Genomic DNA, 15,161 nt, shown 5'->3' with positions numbered 1-15,161 from the left:
AGGTTGCTTGTGTTGCATACAGCTCTGGGGTGAGGCCCAGGGGTGAGTTTTGCAGCCACACGCCACCCCATTGCTCTGAAGGGTCACAGACACAAAGGTGCTGGCCCACCCTGGCCGGTGGGACGGGCCCCCGGGAGCCAGCCTGGCCCTGGAGCCAGCTCTGGCAACACAGCCGTCCCAACAGCTCAGCTGGGAAACCTCCGCTCCAGCCAAGGGCAGAGAGCGGTGTTCAGTGCTTGTAAAGGCAACAGCAGCAGAGAAGTCAAACCCCACTTGAGGCTGTCGCTGCGCTCATCACCATGGGATTCCCAGGAGAGAGGCCGTGAGAAGTCCTAAAGAAGCTAAAACACGGACAAATGACAAACAACTGAGGTCCCTTGTGCAATGCCGTGCACAAAGGGGCAGGGCAGACTCAAGTCACCTGGCCCCAGTTTATCCAACCTGACTCACCCCAGTATCCCAGTGTTCGTAATGAATTTGCTCTGACTGGACTGACACCAAAGTTGAAGGGCTCTTTCCTCCCTAAATCCTCCTGGGAAGCAGAAGGGGTCCTTTGTGGCCACTTGTCCTTAGGGACAGACTTCTGCAAAACCCTCATGTGGATTTGCAGACTGGGCAGCGGCCAGGAAGGGCAGATGCTCGGCAAAGGATGGGAATTGAAACATATCCAGCAAGCAGCCACCGAGCCAAACAGAAGAAGTCTTTAGCAATAATAAACACTTTGAATTTACAAAGATTTTTTTTCCCCCCCACAGTAAATAAATCTGATTAGTGTAAACAGCATTAATGCTTCTTGGATAAAATACACAAAACCATTCCTCAGTCGGGTTTCCTCTCCCCGGGGAGTGCCTCGTTGCTGCCTCCATCTAAGTAGATAAATCAGGAACTCTTACCTGCAAAGGCTCATGACTCCAGCCTAAAAAACAAGAAATAAAGGTTTCAGGTGTTCCTGAGAAAAAGGGGAGGGTTTGAACCCTCTCAGGTACTGCCTAACCCGAGCCTTTCTCAGCTGCACCTGTGTAAAACGGAGGTATTTTATGAGCACCTCCAGTGCTGTTTAAAAGGTAGGAGTGATCTACGCTCTCCCCAGAAAGGGGCGACTTGGTTCCCCGGCTGCAAAGCCTGATGTGATGGATGTGCTTTTTTCCAGGTCAGAGTTAGATCCCTTGGCCCCAGAAGGGCACGAGCCTTAAAATTCATTCCTTGTCCACCAGCTATCATAATTTATTACCAGGGAAAGGCTTAAAGCTCCTAAAAAGTGAAACAAAAAGAGGAGAGGGATCACAGCAAAGGCATTGCCAACTGCTGAGTCCTCTGAAAACGGCAGCCAGATTCTCCGCAAAGAACAGCGAAGCTCCCACGTGGTGGCAGGGCCAAGCACCTGGATGTAGGCTCCTGCCTTGTCTCCCCCATGCCAGAATGCCTTTTCGGGAATGGCAAGGTCCCTCTCATTCGCACAGCTGGTTTATAGACCTGTGAGCTTCTCTTCTGTACAGCCCCCAGGAGCAGGAACCCCAGATCCTCCGAAGAGCATCTTCCCCCAAGAGCACAGGGCTGCCTGTCCTAGGGTGAGCTCACCAGGATCACCAGGATCCTGTTATGACCTTCCAAAACGAGGGTTGATGTCCTCGAGTCACCAAACCCTGCACTGTAGTCAGCAGAAGTTTGTTGAACCCAAAACGTTGGAAATGAACTTGGCAGAGATTTTTCCCAGCGAAGTGTTTTCCTGGAGACTAAGCAAACAGCGGGTGAGGAGGGACGAGTGGCTGCGAAGGGTCAGGGCTGAGCGCGGGGAGGGATGGGGCAGCCCCACCGCCTTCCCCCGCCAGCGCTGGCACTCATCCTGGATCCCCTGAGTGACACGCTGCTTTTCCTGCCCCAAAAAGTCTGGATTGGTTGTCCCTAGATACACAGAGCAAGGCAAAGGCAGGATGGGGAAAACACTCGGTGCGCAGGCGGGTGGGCAGAGCCGGTGCGTTTGCCCTTTGGGCAGCAGAGAGCTCCCACAGAAAAGCATCTCCCGCGGAAAAGCATCTCCCACAAACCCCGCCGGCAAATTCACTGTTTTTATCTACACTGCTGGTTTCCTTCCTCCCCATCCCTCCCTCCTGCTCCTGCTGCCTCCTCGTTCTTCTCCAGTGCATCCTTATTCATTATTCCTCTCCAGCAGGACTCTCTGTACTGACTAAGCCTTCAATTAGCTTCTGTGAATCTGTTTGAGAGCGGTTCAACTGTTGCAAAGAAATATTCAAATATACGAGGCTATCAGACTGTGACAAACCTATTTGTGAATGACCGTTGCTTTGGTTTGCACTTGTTCTAACCTCTGCTTTCAGGCGGATGTTTAGTTTGAAATGAAATCCACGGGCAGTGGACTGTCGGCACACTCATACAAATACTCTAAAATCAATCACGTAGAAAATTGCACTTACACAAATAGACACTTCTATACACATTACAGAGTAAGCAATAAGCAGAAACAACAGCTGCTCCACCAAAGGGAGGAATCGCAAGACATACCCCAAGCCAAAATGCAGAAATCTTCAGCAATAATAAACATCTATTATTTAAAAAGCTTTTCCTGTATAAACAAATCTGAAGGCTGAAATTACTGAATCGTTAAGACCATAAATATTTTTTACTTTGTTCTGTGAGCTGCACAGAAAGGCCAGGGGGAGAGCTTGTAAAGAAAAACCACCTTTCCACCTCTCTAGTAATAGTTTTAGGAGAAATGATCAACAGCATAGAATTAAAAGGGGTTTTGTATTTGCCTGCCGTATTAAATTTCTATTATCCTCATAATACTGTAAGCAATAATTCCCATAATAAAAAGTTATAGTGACATTTGGTAAAACCTACATCCCTGCAACAGGCTGAATCTCCATTTCATTTTGATCTCTAGTTAATGATTTCAGGTCGAATTTTTTTTCCCCAGACTCGCCTCCGCTGTCATTTTCACAGACTCTGAGCAAAAGCGCTGGAAATAGCTCTGAGCATCTTTGTTGTGCTCTTGTTTTAAACTCAGCAGAATTTATTCTGAAGTATAAATACATTTTACTCTCGGAGTGTCTGTGAAATGCCCATCGGGCGGATCGCTGCTGCGGCTGGAGGCGCAGCCCTGCGCGGGATGCGGCAGAACCCGAGTGGCTCCGCACTAAAGAGGCTGAAGCAAACAAAAAATTATCCTGATAGATGCAATCAGAATATCGCAGAAAAATATCCCCTGGTGACAGTGGCGCTGACAGCCAGCGGTTCATGCCTGCCTTGGGTAGGGACTACGGCGGAGAAATGGCTTAATTGGTGGGAAATGACCTTAACCGTGAGCCTGTTAATATGTTGGTATAAAATATATCCCATCTCATCCCACACTGCCACTTTGTTGTCTGTTTACACTATTAATACTAATATCGAGGGAAAAGATTTCCCTTCTGTGTCTTTTTACGTCTGTTTTGAACAACTTCTTCGCCCCAAATGCTCCGGCGCTCGCACTTCTTTCCATGTCCCATGTGTTAACGACGTGGCAGATGCTCCTTCACACCACGCTCTTGCTTTCACACATCAGCCTTGTAAAAAGATCCCGATAAAGATCACATAATTCTCTTCATTTCCCTTTGTAGACAGCTCCGTTCGATGTGTCCACAGCCTGCTGAAAAAGGAAGAGAGATAATCCCGCTTGCCTCCGCCGCACATGGTGGGGAATTCATGGGATTTATGTTCCAGCTCTGCTCAAAACTGTGTCCAAAAGGCTGTCTGTATGTGTAAAGTGTTATTATTATGTGCAGTAACATCTAGGTCAGCAATTGGAATAGCGGCAGGCAGCATGAGCTGTCTTTGAAACCTCAGAAGAGTCTGTCCGGTCCTTTAGAGATGTGACATATATTGGAAATTCAGAATAAAATAAAAATCAGGGTAGTGTTTTGGGGAGGAAGAGTGGGGAAGAACAGGAAGAAGCAAAATTGAAACAAGCTTTCGGTATCAAATTTAGTTCGAGGGAACAGAGCTTCATTAGAGCCTGAGAAAGTGAAAGCCTCCTGCTCATTGCTGCAGTGGCACAGCCAACTTACCCCTGTCAGAAGGCACGAAACTCTGCCAGTTCCTCAGTCTACAGCATCCCTACAGGGCCTTCATCGTGAGCTACAGACAGTTTGGGTACCCAGCAGGTCACAGGCCACACGTTTGCTGGGGAGGAGCCGTGATGCTCTGTGGCGAAGGCAGCGCACGCCCAACTCTGACGCATCCCCCAAAAAGCTGCTTTAAGGAAATCGGGTGCAGTTACTGTTTGTTTTCTCTCTCCTTTCCGATTAAGGGCGAAGTTATTGCCGAACGTCATGTTAGGTCTGGCCAAATGAACCTACTCTGAGCAATGCTAAACTTCCTCCCCACAAGCATTTAAGCAGGGTAGCTGCCCTGAGTTGGGTCGCGAGCTTTAACAGGCACCCTCTCGTCCTGTCCTTAGGGGCCTCGGGGAGCACTAGCCAAAAAGGCAATTACACACAATATTCTGCTTCCTTTTAATATATCATTGTGATGGAAGAAATATGTGCTTTATCTTCTCTGGTATAAACAAAACGATTCTCTTACCTCATCGTATAAGCTTGTAATTATCTTCCCACATTAGATACTTGGAGATAAATCTTTTTAAGAACGCCTCTCCATTGCTGTCTCTCTCTTGTACGCCGACAGGCACACACACAAAATAAACCCGTTGAAGCTCATGAGTAGTGCTATGGGGCCAAGCTGATATCCCCTCATCTGTTTTCTATTTTCCCCTCCTTCCCCCTGCCCCTTACTGCAGATACAGGGTACAGTAAAATTATAGAGCAGGAAGTCACAAGAAGTAGCAATTCCACTTTCAGGGAATAATTCAGTGTCATTTAGTCATATCGTCCATATACGAAAAAGAAAAGAGAGAGACAGAAAACAGCTCCCACAAGGCATTTCTAGCTCTCGCATGTTCTCATTTTATTCCTCATCCTGCAATTTATCTTCTTGTTTTCAGCAAGCCAGCAGTGAAGTAGGAAAACCCTAAGAAATCTTAGTCTGACATATCTTTCTGGGGAGTATTCATTTCCACGCAGAGCTGCATAAGCCATGGAAAAGTCTGTGCCATCACTGGAGAGCAAACCACTTGACGAGCAGAGTCTACAGACCTTAAAATGGATAAAAGCAAGTTTTTTCTGGCCTGCTTCAACTGATTTAAAGGTCTGATAGACGCCCAACGTCAGTGCAGTAATCTGCTGAGGTTGGCTGTAGGCCATTTTGTAATGCAGGAAGAGAGCAAACGTTTGAGCATCCTGAGCCAAATTACAACAGACTGTTATTTTGGGAAGCTAAGCTTTGAAATCTGAATTCATTTAGTTTATTATGATATATTGGAACTTCCTAAAAAAAAAGAAAAAAAGAAAGATACTCATTAACTTCAGTTGAATAGAACAGGCAGAAGAAACCATTCCCTGCCAATAAGATACACAAACTACATTCTGTCGATAGACCATCTCCTAACTGGAGATGCGTAGCCAGAAGGCTGCTTCTGTTAGCCTATACACTTTGGATGAAATTCAGCTCACTGAAAGCGTGACAAAACTCTGACTTCAAGACCAACCTCAACATGTCCCTCTGTAGCTCAGCACAATAATTTCTTCAGCAAGATTTAAGGAGTCATTTTCTTCTCCCTCTCTCTATCATAACAACATGCTACACCCAACATGACAAGGCGGTCATTGCGTACTGATCACAGGGCTCTGCACAATCATCTCTCAATACATTTCACGTGGTATTAATGAAGCAAAGGAAAAGAGATGTTAGAGCATGAAAGTGCAAGCGTGTTCTCTACTGTACGTTTTCCAACACACTATCCATATTTCTGAAGTAAACCCGAGGGTTTATACAAACCCTGTGGGCTCTCACAATTAGGAGCATATTAAAAATATTTAGAATCACAAAGTGCTGGGAAGTCAAGAAACTGTTTGGAAAACAGCAGAGTATTTCTCAAGGCTGCAATGCCTTGTTTGATTCACACCCTCATCGGCAGGAAGATGCTGCATCTAAGAGAAGAAAGAGAAAGGGCCTTGAAGAATAATAATATTAATATTAATATTATGAATAATAATAATATGATTGGTAGCTGTTTCACATAGCATTTGCACATCACTGATATCCCACTTCTGCAAAGTTATGCAAGTTCTGGGTGTTTTTTTCAGGTTACTCCATTCTTCAGGCAACGGCCTCCTCAAGCACCAAGGTGAAGCAGGTACGTAACAAAGCGCAGGACAGAAGGCCAAGCGAGCAATAATAAACTTTAGGAAAACTAGGTCCTAATAAAGAAGTCCCCCTTTTCAGTGAAGAGAGAACAAACATCAATGGCACTAGAGAGACATTCACAACACACCCAGTCGTGTCTCACGCCAGGCCACCATGGAGGGGGCACAGCCTTCTCCCACCGAGCATCAGACCAAGTGCTTGGACCCAGCAACCACCCTCCCTCTGACCCCACCACTTTTCTCTCGGCTCTGCGAGCAGATCCAACCCACCATGCGGTTGTGTGATCACAGACCTGACATCGGAGAGGGTCTGTACAGCTGCGAGGGAGGAAGCTGAGCAACCTCCCCTCTTGCTTTCAGTAACAGCTCGGACAGACGTCTGCTGGGAGGGGTGAGCTTGCACCGAGCCAGCCCTGGGATGGGGAGATGGACTAGATGACCTGAGCTGTCACTGGGGATTAGATCCACTTACGCACTCCTGGACCAGTTTCTGCTGGGTAACCTTCGACATTACGGCTGACTTGCTCCAAAAAGATGTTCCTCCCTCTCCCACGCGCCAGCTCTTCTCCTGCCTCCATCAGCCCCACACGGTGCTCACGGGCAGCCAGGCAGCTCCTTCTCCCTCAGCACGGTGGGACCCACCTTGCAGGTCTGGCTTCCTGCTGGATTCGTGGGCTGAAGCGGCTCCCCAGCAGTAAGACCGTTTCTGGAGGCAGCAGGCAGGACGGGCAGGAGCAGGCGCCGGGAAGTGAGTGGTACCAGCAGTAGCAGGGACTCGCGCACGGGCTCTGCCTGCCCCCGCTCTCCCGTGCTGGCCACCTCCACACCCGTTCCCACTGGGCTGGAGCGTGGTGGGTACAAGAGCAAAACAATCCCACTTGACATGCTCTCCTGCCTGGCATCACGCCGGCAGCAGCGGAAGACTTGCTCAGGCTTTCCTTCAGCTTTGAGAGTCTGTGCACTGAAGGTGATTATGTACCTCATCAGCTCCTTCACGGCTGGATTTTATCTTTTCCTTCTGCTTCCTCGTGGCTAGAAAACTCAGACGGAGACACCCCATTCACCACTGTCTGCTTGGGGGGGGCTGTATGCCAAGCAGAGCTTCACCCCAGCCCGTGATTCTGGAGCATTTCTATCAGCATGCATGCGCACATACAAATACAAAAACCATATGGACACGTACTTTTCGATTAGGTATTGCGAGTTCATCATCACTGCGAGGAATTATAGGGGACATATGGCTTAATTTAGTTGCAGTGGTTTTGTAGTTACAGCTGAGTAGATAACATGACAAGGCTAGTAATTGTTTCTAAGAGGGAATGATTTAGTAATATAATCTACAGCGCTTGTGAAGGCTCCTTGATAAAGGGCCAGGCAGAGCTGGAACAGTTTGGATCCATTTCCTCACCGCTGCTGAGAACGAATGTTGCAATATGTGTTAGGAGGGTTGAATGGAAAATAATTGCCTTCATTATGCAAGTTCAACGTACAGACATATGTTCCTGGATAAACCACTTCTACAACTAGCCAGCTCCACGTAGCTTATTTTCCATAAAACATAAGGAGCAGCATTTTCTACAGGTTTCAGTCAAGTATTTGAAACAGGCATGCGCTGTTTTATCCAGCAAAGCGTACGCACACTTCTGAGGTTCACGTGCACGTCGGTTTATTGCTTCTTACAAGAGATGCAGGTGTGGGAATAGGTCTCTTAGAGGATGTCTGAACATGCACCAGGACTTTGGCATGTCCAAAGCAGAGAGAAACTGGAGACAGGGATTTTTTTATGGGAGACATAGCACATTGTAAAGCAAGATATCTTGGGTCAAATCCAGTTCCTCTTGTTTGGGCAAACTGACCTCTTGATTTCAGTGGGGCTTCTCACTCAGGCAAGGTAAACAGAAACTCAGCTTTGGGCATTTATGGGAAGAATCAGAGAAGTTATTTCTTTAGTGTGATACAATAGGACTTTGTATTAGCATTAGTCCCAAGTGCCTGGAAATCTGGAATTCAAATGACGCAAAACCTCACTACAAATAAAGAGCTTCTTAAAACCAAAGTTGTTTCCACCACTACTTTTAAAAAGCAGAGTTGCCAGCTACTGAGAAAGTGAATAAGTGATGCTCTGGCCTGGGAGGATTCCAGCAGGATTAGTCTGGCAGTTGTAGCGCAATCAAGACAGACTAATTTCTTCATTATTAGTTTTTAATTCTTCTAAGTCTGCTTTTCACAATGGTTTGGCACCGTCCGCCCTCATCGCTCTCCGACTCTGAAGCTGGCAAGCGAACACATTTGCTTTCTTCTTTTATTATAGCGGAGGGATGGGCTAATTTACGCCAGGAGTCCGGTGTGCCTGCGAAGCCGGGAGAAGCGGGAAGGCAGCGCTCCCTCGCTCCAGCTGCTGCAGGAGAGATATTTCGACCATGAGCAGGAACAAATATTTATCAGACAGGCTTTCCAGTCATATGGTCCTAATCCTCGCAGCTATGTGAAACTCCCAGGATGAGGTCATGGTTGTTTAATCCCAAACTGTACTTTTTTTCTAGAGGCCAGATCAGGTAGGTAGGAGATGGAGCGCGCTTCTCCCCGCCTGGGGCTCACCGAGAGCAAACCGCAGGGTTTGAGGGACATGATGTGCAAATACACACCCATGAACATGCACAAAGACTTGCTCCAGAGCACAACAGGGCTGCCAGGGCGCGACATTAAATTTCCAGCACTGACACTGGGTACCTGTTGCTCTGAGTTTTCAGGACTTGTCAAAACACAATTGTCAAACTCCCTGAAAGTTTCTTTAAAAATAACTCTTCTCAAAAGTGAAAAAAAGAACAAAATAAAATGGTTTTTTTTTTAAAGGTCATCAGAAGATCCTCCCAGCTGATTATTGCTGGGAATACTTTTTTAGGTGGTTGAGGTATCTATAGTTTGTTCATTAGCCTTTCACTGGACTTTGGTGATTTACACTTTAAACTGAAGAACCGGGGAATTCCCTGGCCATTTTCCTCCAGGGACTCTTTGGATCAGGAATTATCCAAATTAGGAATTGTATCTGAATCCAACCGAGGTGTGAGCTAACAGACTGGCCCATTCCTCCCCGACAGACCCTTATTATTTTAGCCCAGATTGTACTAAAAAAAGACCGTCTCAAAACCATGAGACATCCAACAGCATATTTTAGGACTGCAAGTTAAACACACCAACCAGCAATATTCCTTCGGTTTTCTCCTTACCTAAAGAGAGGTGTGCCGTGCATACGATAATATTTCAAATATTGTGTGATATTAAGTGAAACAACTTAAAATATGTCACTCAGGAGTACACAATATATAGCAGCACTGTGTCTAGGAACAAGGTTATCTCAATCAGGACTGAACCAAGGGAATGAGCGCAATGTATGTCAGCATCACATGTTGCATTTTCAGCTGGAATTTTTCCCAAGCCTCAGACAGGATGAATCTGGGTCACTCCCAGAAGAACCTGACAGCCAAGTAATCAAGGAGGTTGGAAAGCCAGGTCATGTCTCTTATTTTGAACCAGCCTTTGGCTCTGCAATTTTATACAAGATTGAGTAACTTCTGAGCGTGACTAACCTGGAGCAGCCCGTTTCCCTGCGGCCAAACGCTTCCCAAGAAGAGAGCTTGGGTCTCCCACAGCCCAGGTGAGCCCCAACCACCAAGCACCAGATTTGGCTTTGGGAAATCTCTCTCTTCCTCTGCACAGTTCTTTCCAGAAGTCTTGGGTTTTACGTCACACCAAAAGAAAAACAACAATTAAAACCTCCGGGTTTCCGTGTCTCTCCCCCATCTCTGCGGCAGGACTCCCACGTTCCTCTCTGGCCAGCCATGGGGTCTACTTGGGTCATGCTGTTGAGCAGATGTACAAGGTTGCTGGGCCAAAGGCAGGGTTACAGGCTGAGCCTCAAACGTACTCAGAAAATCTGGATGAGAGTTTGTTCCAGGTGGCGGTTTGGGGTTTAGTTAAAGCTCTCTCTGCTCACCACCTCCCCAGGACGAGCATCACGGAGCCCCGAACGCTCAGTCCAAGAGGGAAAGGTGGCCGGGCAGCCGGCGTGGGGGAGAGCTGCTGAGCCCCCTGCTACGCTGCAGAAACCCGGACCCTGCGGGGCTGAGTGCATTTTGCTTTCAGTGCGTTGTAGTCATCTCCGATAAATAACAGGAGAGGGGAAAAGCAAGAGAAAGCAGTTGATGCTGCAGAGCTGGTTGTTTACCCTCTTTCCTGAGCAGGTCCTTTATTTATTTCACACGTGGCAAGAATCAGCCCTTGGATCTTCAGTTTTCTTTTCTCCTTCTACCTCATTCCCTTTGAATCCATCAGCCGGGGAGATTAGCGGTGTCACAGGAACCAGACCTTTCGGCTAAATCCCTTCCAGATGTCCAGAGCCACAAACATGTCAGTCATTGACAAGAGCCTAATGACAAGTTGCTCCCTGTTCGTTAGCGATGGCTACTGTTTCCTGGCAGAAAAGCTTTCCCCCCTCCCCTCAGAAAGCTCTGAAAGCAGGTTTTGCAGGCAGGGTTTCTTCTTCCTTCCCCAGAAACAGGGCTGCTATCTGATGGCTCACAAGGAGCTCCCCATCCCAAATGCCATTGAGAGCTGCTTTCAGCTTCCCCAGCACTGCCACTGGAAAACCAGGCACAAGGCACCACATCGCAGAGGCATTTTAGGATCTGCAGAGAAAAAACAAGTGCCAGACCTGGGATGCAGCTAGTGGGGTTTGAGAAGCCCCAGCCCGTGAGGTTCTCCAACAGCTTGGTGGCATTAGACAGTGCCTTTTCTGTGTTGGCAGTGCCAGCCCCAAGGAGCCAGATGTGAACTCGAGCAGATGCCGAGGTTGGGATAGCTTTGGAAAAAAACAAGCTGGTAGGAGGGCTTTCTGGGAGCAGTTCAGGCTAGAAGAGAGGGCAATCATCTGGCTATTTCTTTCTCCTAAGCAAGGAGAGCCATGCGGTGGTGTTCCTGCCTTGCTAATGGGGAAGGCCAGGAGCTGTGTGTTGAGGGGCTCTCTCAAGCACAGGATGCATTGGATTTTGGCTCCAAGCTTGGAAGTCAGGTCCTTTCCTTTCTGTTTGCCCAAAGACATGTCATGGATTTCTCAACCTGTTGCAATACATTAAATTTCACACCCTTCTTTGAGTGCGTTTTCATCAGTCTGTGATTGCTATGTTGGATTTGTCTTATACTCCAGCTCCTCACAAGCTCAGACAGTATTTTCCCAGGCTAAGAGCATCCTCAGAAAAATCAATACCATCCATTGTGGAGATTCCTGACGTTTCACATGTGGCAAGAAGTTTTCCCCTTCTTTCATCTCATTTGATGGATAGAATTAAAAAAGTGCAACTAGCCAGGAAAGGCTGTTTCTTCCATGGAAAGTGCCAGTCTCCTTGCTGGGATGGGCAGGCGGGATGGACTGATGCAACATCCTTTGCCATGCTCCCAACCACACCACCGCAAGGAAATGATATTCAGCAGCTCGTCCCACCTTGGCACAGAGGCTGCAGTGAGATGCCAAGCCAAAACTTGTGCTGAAGTCTCTGAGAACTGCTCTTTTAATGTAGCTGCTTATTAACATGACCCTGGCTGGGGAGATTTCTTCCTTTTTCCTTTGAACGATGAAAACCATTTCAAAACTTGATCCCTATGAACGCTGGGCATTGTGTCAGCTTTAAGAAGCTGAAAATAGTGATGGGTTCTTTGCAGTGAGCAAAAAAAACCCACTTGGAGTCTGTCATTTGGATTTATGAATGTAAAGCCTGCTCTTTTGACATAATCTTCTTGATTTAAGCTTGTGGTTTCCGCACACAGTTTCCATTAAAATTAATGTAAGTCATCTGGGCAAATCTCTCCCAGGTTGACAGGACGAAAGGTTTGACTCCTGGAGCTTTATTCCTCGTTTATGGGTTCAACGCTGACCCGTGCAGGATCCAGCCCACAGCCTGGGTTGGAGCCTCCCGTCCCCACTCAGCGGGACGCTCAGTGATCGGGTACGAGGTGCCTGATCTGGGCAGCCAAAGCACCGGGGAAGGATAGCAAATGCCTCTGGAAACTGTGCTCCTGAGTGCAGCCTCAGAACAAGCACCAGATATTTGCTAGATAAACAAGAAAGTCAGACCTTGCTCACCTCTTTATGCTGCAGAGCTGTTGTGGGTTGAGATGTTCTGCCTCAGCATTAGCATTGCTCCTGCAGCAATGTAGCATAAATGGGTGAACTCAGACAAAATCCCAAACCAGGAGGTTTGGTTGCCAAACAATACAAATATATGCTGTGAAAGAACATGGAGGTATCGCCTCAAAGACATTAGCACCTCATTTTAAGTCAAACCCACCAGTTTTGCAGAGGATCGCTCACATCACACCCATTTGAAAAGCAGATGGAGGCTGAATCCTTCCCAGATTCAGGCCATCCATGTAAGCCCACCACGGCCAGCCCAGGAGAGCATTGCTTGAGAACCAGTCCTCCAAATTTCCCCAGATAAAACCACTAGAAGATGCAGCTCTGTTCGACAGCGAGCCCACAAGTGCTGACACAGCACATTGCCTCTCACACAGTTCCCTGTGATTTCTTTCCTTTTTTCCCTCTACAATCACATCCCTGAGCCCAGGACAGGACTGCTAGCTCTCTCCAAACCAAGACCTGTCTCTCCTTCCCAGCACACATTAACATACATTCGCTGGGCACTCAGAAGTAGGGTGTTTGTGGTTTCCCTAAGGAAATTTGGAGAAACCCATCTCCCAAAGCCCTCTTTCTCCTTTCCCCCCGAGAGGTGAGTTTGTTTCTCCATCTCACAGCCCCCAACCCTGCCTCACTGCTCCCTGGTCCCTTCCCCAGTGCCCTGGGGGGGGATGCCTCTCATGGAAATTGTTTCTTAAAGCAAATGGATGTAAAGAAAATCTCACCAAAACCCCACAAACCTGCAACATTGGGATTCCCCTGTGCTAATATAACAACACTTCTCCTTTCCCTTGAACCCCGTGCATCCCCAAGCCTGCACCCACCCAGACCTGCCACCGAATGCCTCCCAGCTGCTCCCTCCTGTACGCTTCAGGCTGCCTCCTCCTCCTCTTCCTCCCACAGCTCCTCTCAGTGATGGAGAGTGAATATCTCAGAGCCTGACTGCAACCCAGTTTTCTCCTGAGGTGCGGACAAGTATGGTGCAAAACACAAATGTAACCTTATTCTTCCCCACGAAGGCCAAACCCATGCAATTCTTTTCCAGTAAGTGATACAGTTGGTCCAGAAAACGCAGCACCCTCTAGGCATCGGCTCCAGTTTGGGGAGCGAGGTGGGATGGAAGGACAGAAAACCAGAGTGAAAAATGAGATCGGTGAAACCAGGGAGCAGAGCTCTCCGCAAACGTTTTGCTTTGACACTTATAACAGTGGTTATTCATTTTCCAGTAACTTTATACTGCTCTTAACCAAAATAGTCAGTGCAAAAAAAAGGCATTACGAGCATTTGAGGATTTACATGAAGTGTTTGTATCAGAGCACCCGTGAGCGGGGACAGTCGGGTGGCAGCTGCGATTGCCCCACGGCCGGGGGACAGCCTGCAGACGGGGACCGCTCCTCCCCAGAAGTGGCAGCCCGGGGGGAGGTCCTGGCCCAGCCCCCCAGATTTGCACCACGCCTCAGCACGTGTCCGGCACTGAAAACAGGGCTAGAAACCTCCACCAAGTAAATGTTTTGGATTTCTCGGTTGTAGCACCAAGACCTCAATGTGCCCATATCTTCTGATTAATGGATTAATGAATAACTCCATTACATAATTGCCAATTATTTTTTTATTATTAATTAAATAAGAATAATATTTTTTTCCTAAACATTGGAAGGCTCTAAGTAGCATAAAGGAAGAAAAGGGAATCTGTGGCAATAGTAATTTTCCTAGGAGGGTAAGTCCAATGCCATATAAGTGACTGAATTTAAACTAAAAATTGGAAGAGGAAGCAGGGTCCATACCTGCCGTGGGCTATTTATTTCTCGTTGCTTTTTCTTCCCCGCTATCCTTCAGCTCTCTTGCCTTTTACATAGCACACACTGCACTATTGTCTCATAAAAGCCTTAGTTCAGCAAATGAGAAACATATTGCTGAGTCTGACGTAATTGCAGGCCATGATTCATCCCCATCCCGGTACCTACAGTAGACTCCTTGCTGCTGTCGAGGGCTGCTTCTCATTCCCAGCTGCTGGCAGAGGTGGGGAGAGGACCCGAGGCTGCGGCTCTGGGTATTACGTGTGGGAGGATGAAATCATCACGGTGAGCGCGAACGGTGGGAGGAGAGAGAGTGGGAAATATCACAACTGCTTATTGCCGTGCCATATCTGGAATTAACCTATAACATCAAATTGTCACCTGCCAGCATAGGCCAAGCCTGTTCTCGCCGCTACGAGCAGGTTCAGCAGAGTATAAATCACAGCGTAATAGCAGCACTAACGAACCAGCAGCACCGTAAAATGGAGATGGCTCACCGGTGCTCACCAATCTATACGCACTGATGGTAGCTGCGTACCCGGCCCAAGCGCTGCCTTAGACCCTTGGGCATCTTCACTGAGGATTTTTCATTTTTTACAGTTAGAATTGTACTTTCCCAATTTGTCCGCCCACTGGGAAAAATCTGGCTCTAACATTAGTCCCTGGTGCTATTGCCTCATGTTCTGCTTAGACTGTAAAAAGCAGAAAAGGAGGAAGAAGAAGTCCTTCCCATTTAAAGGAAAAAAGAAAAGTAAAGTAGAGTGAGGAGAAGCAAACTCACAAGCGTAAAAATTGTGAAATCTAGTCTGTAAGACACGCATCAAGAAAATTTCCTGCTAAGTCATAGCTCAGATTTCTCTTTATCTAGAAAAAACATTTCCCTTTCTGCCAGGGGCTATCACGTTTTCCAGAATAAAA

This window comes from Gavia stellata, chromosome 16, assembly GCF_030936135.1.
Source record: "Gavia stellata isolate bGavSte3 chromosome 16, bGavSte3.hap2, whole genome shotgun sequence".
NCBI lineage: Eukaryota > Metazoa > Chordata > Aves > Gaviiformes > Gaviidae > Gavia > Gavia stellata.
The sequence above is the reverse complement of the archived record's forward strand: the minus strand, read 5'-3'. Positions refer to the sequence as shown.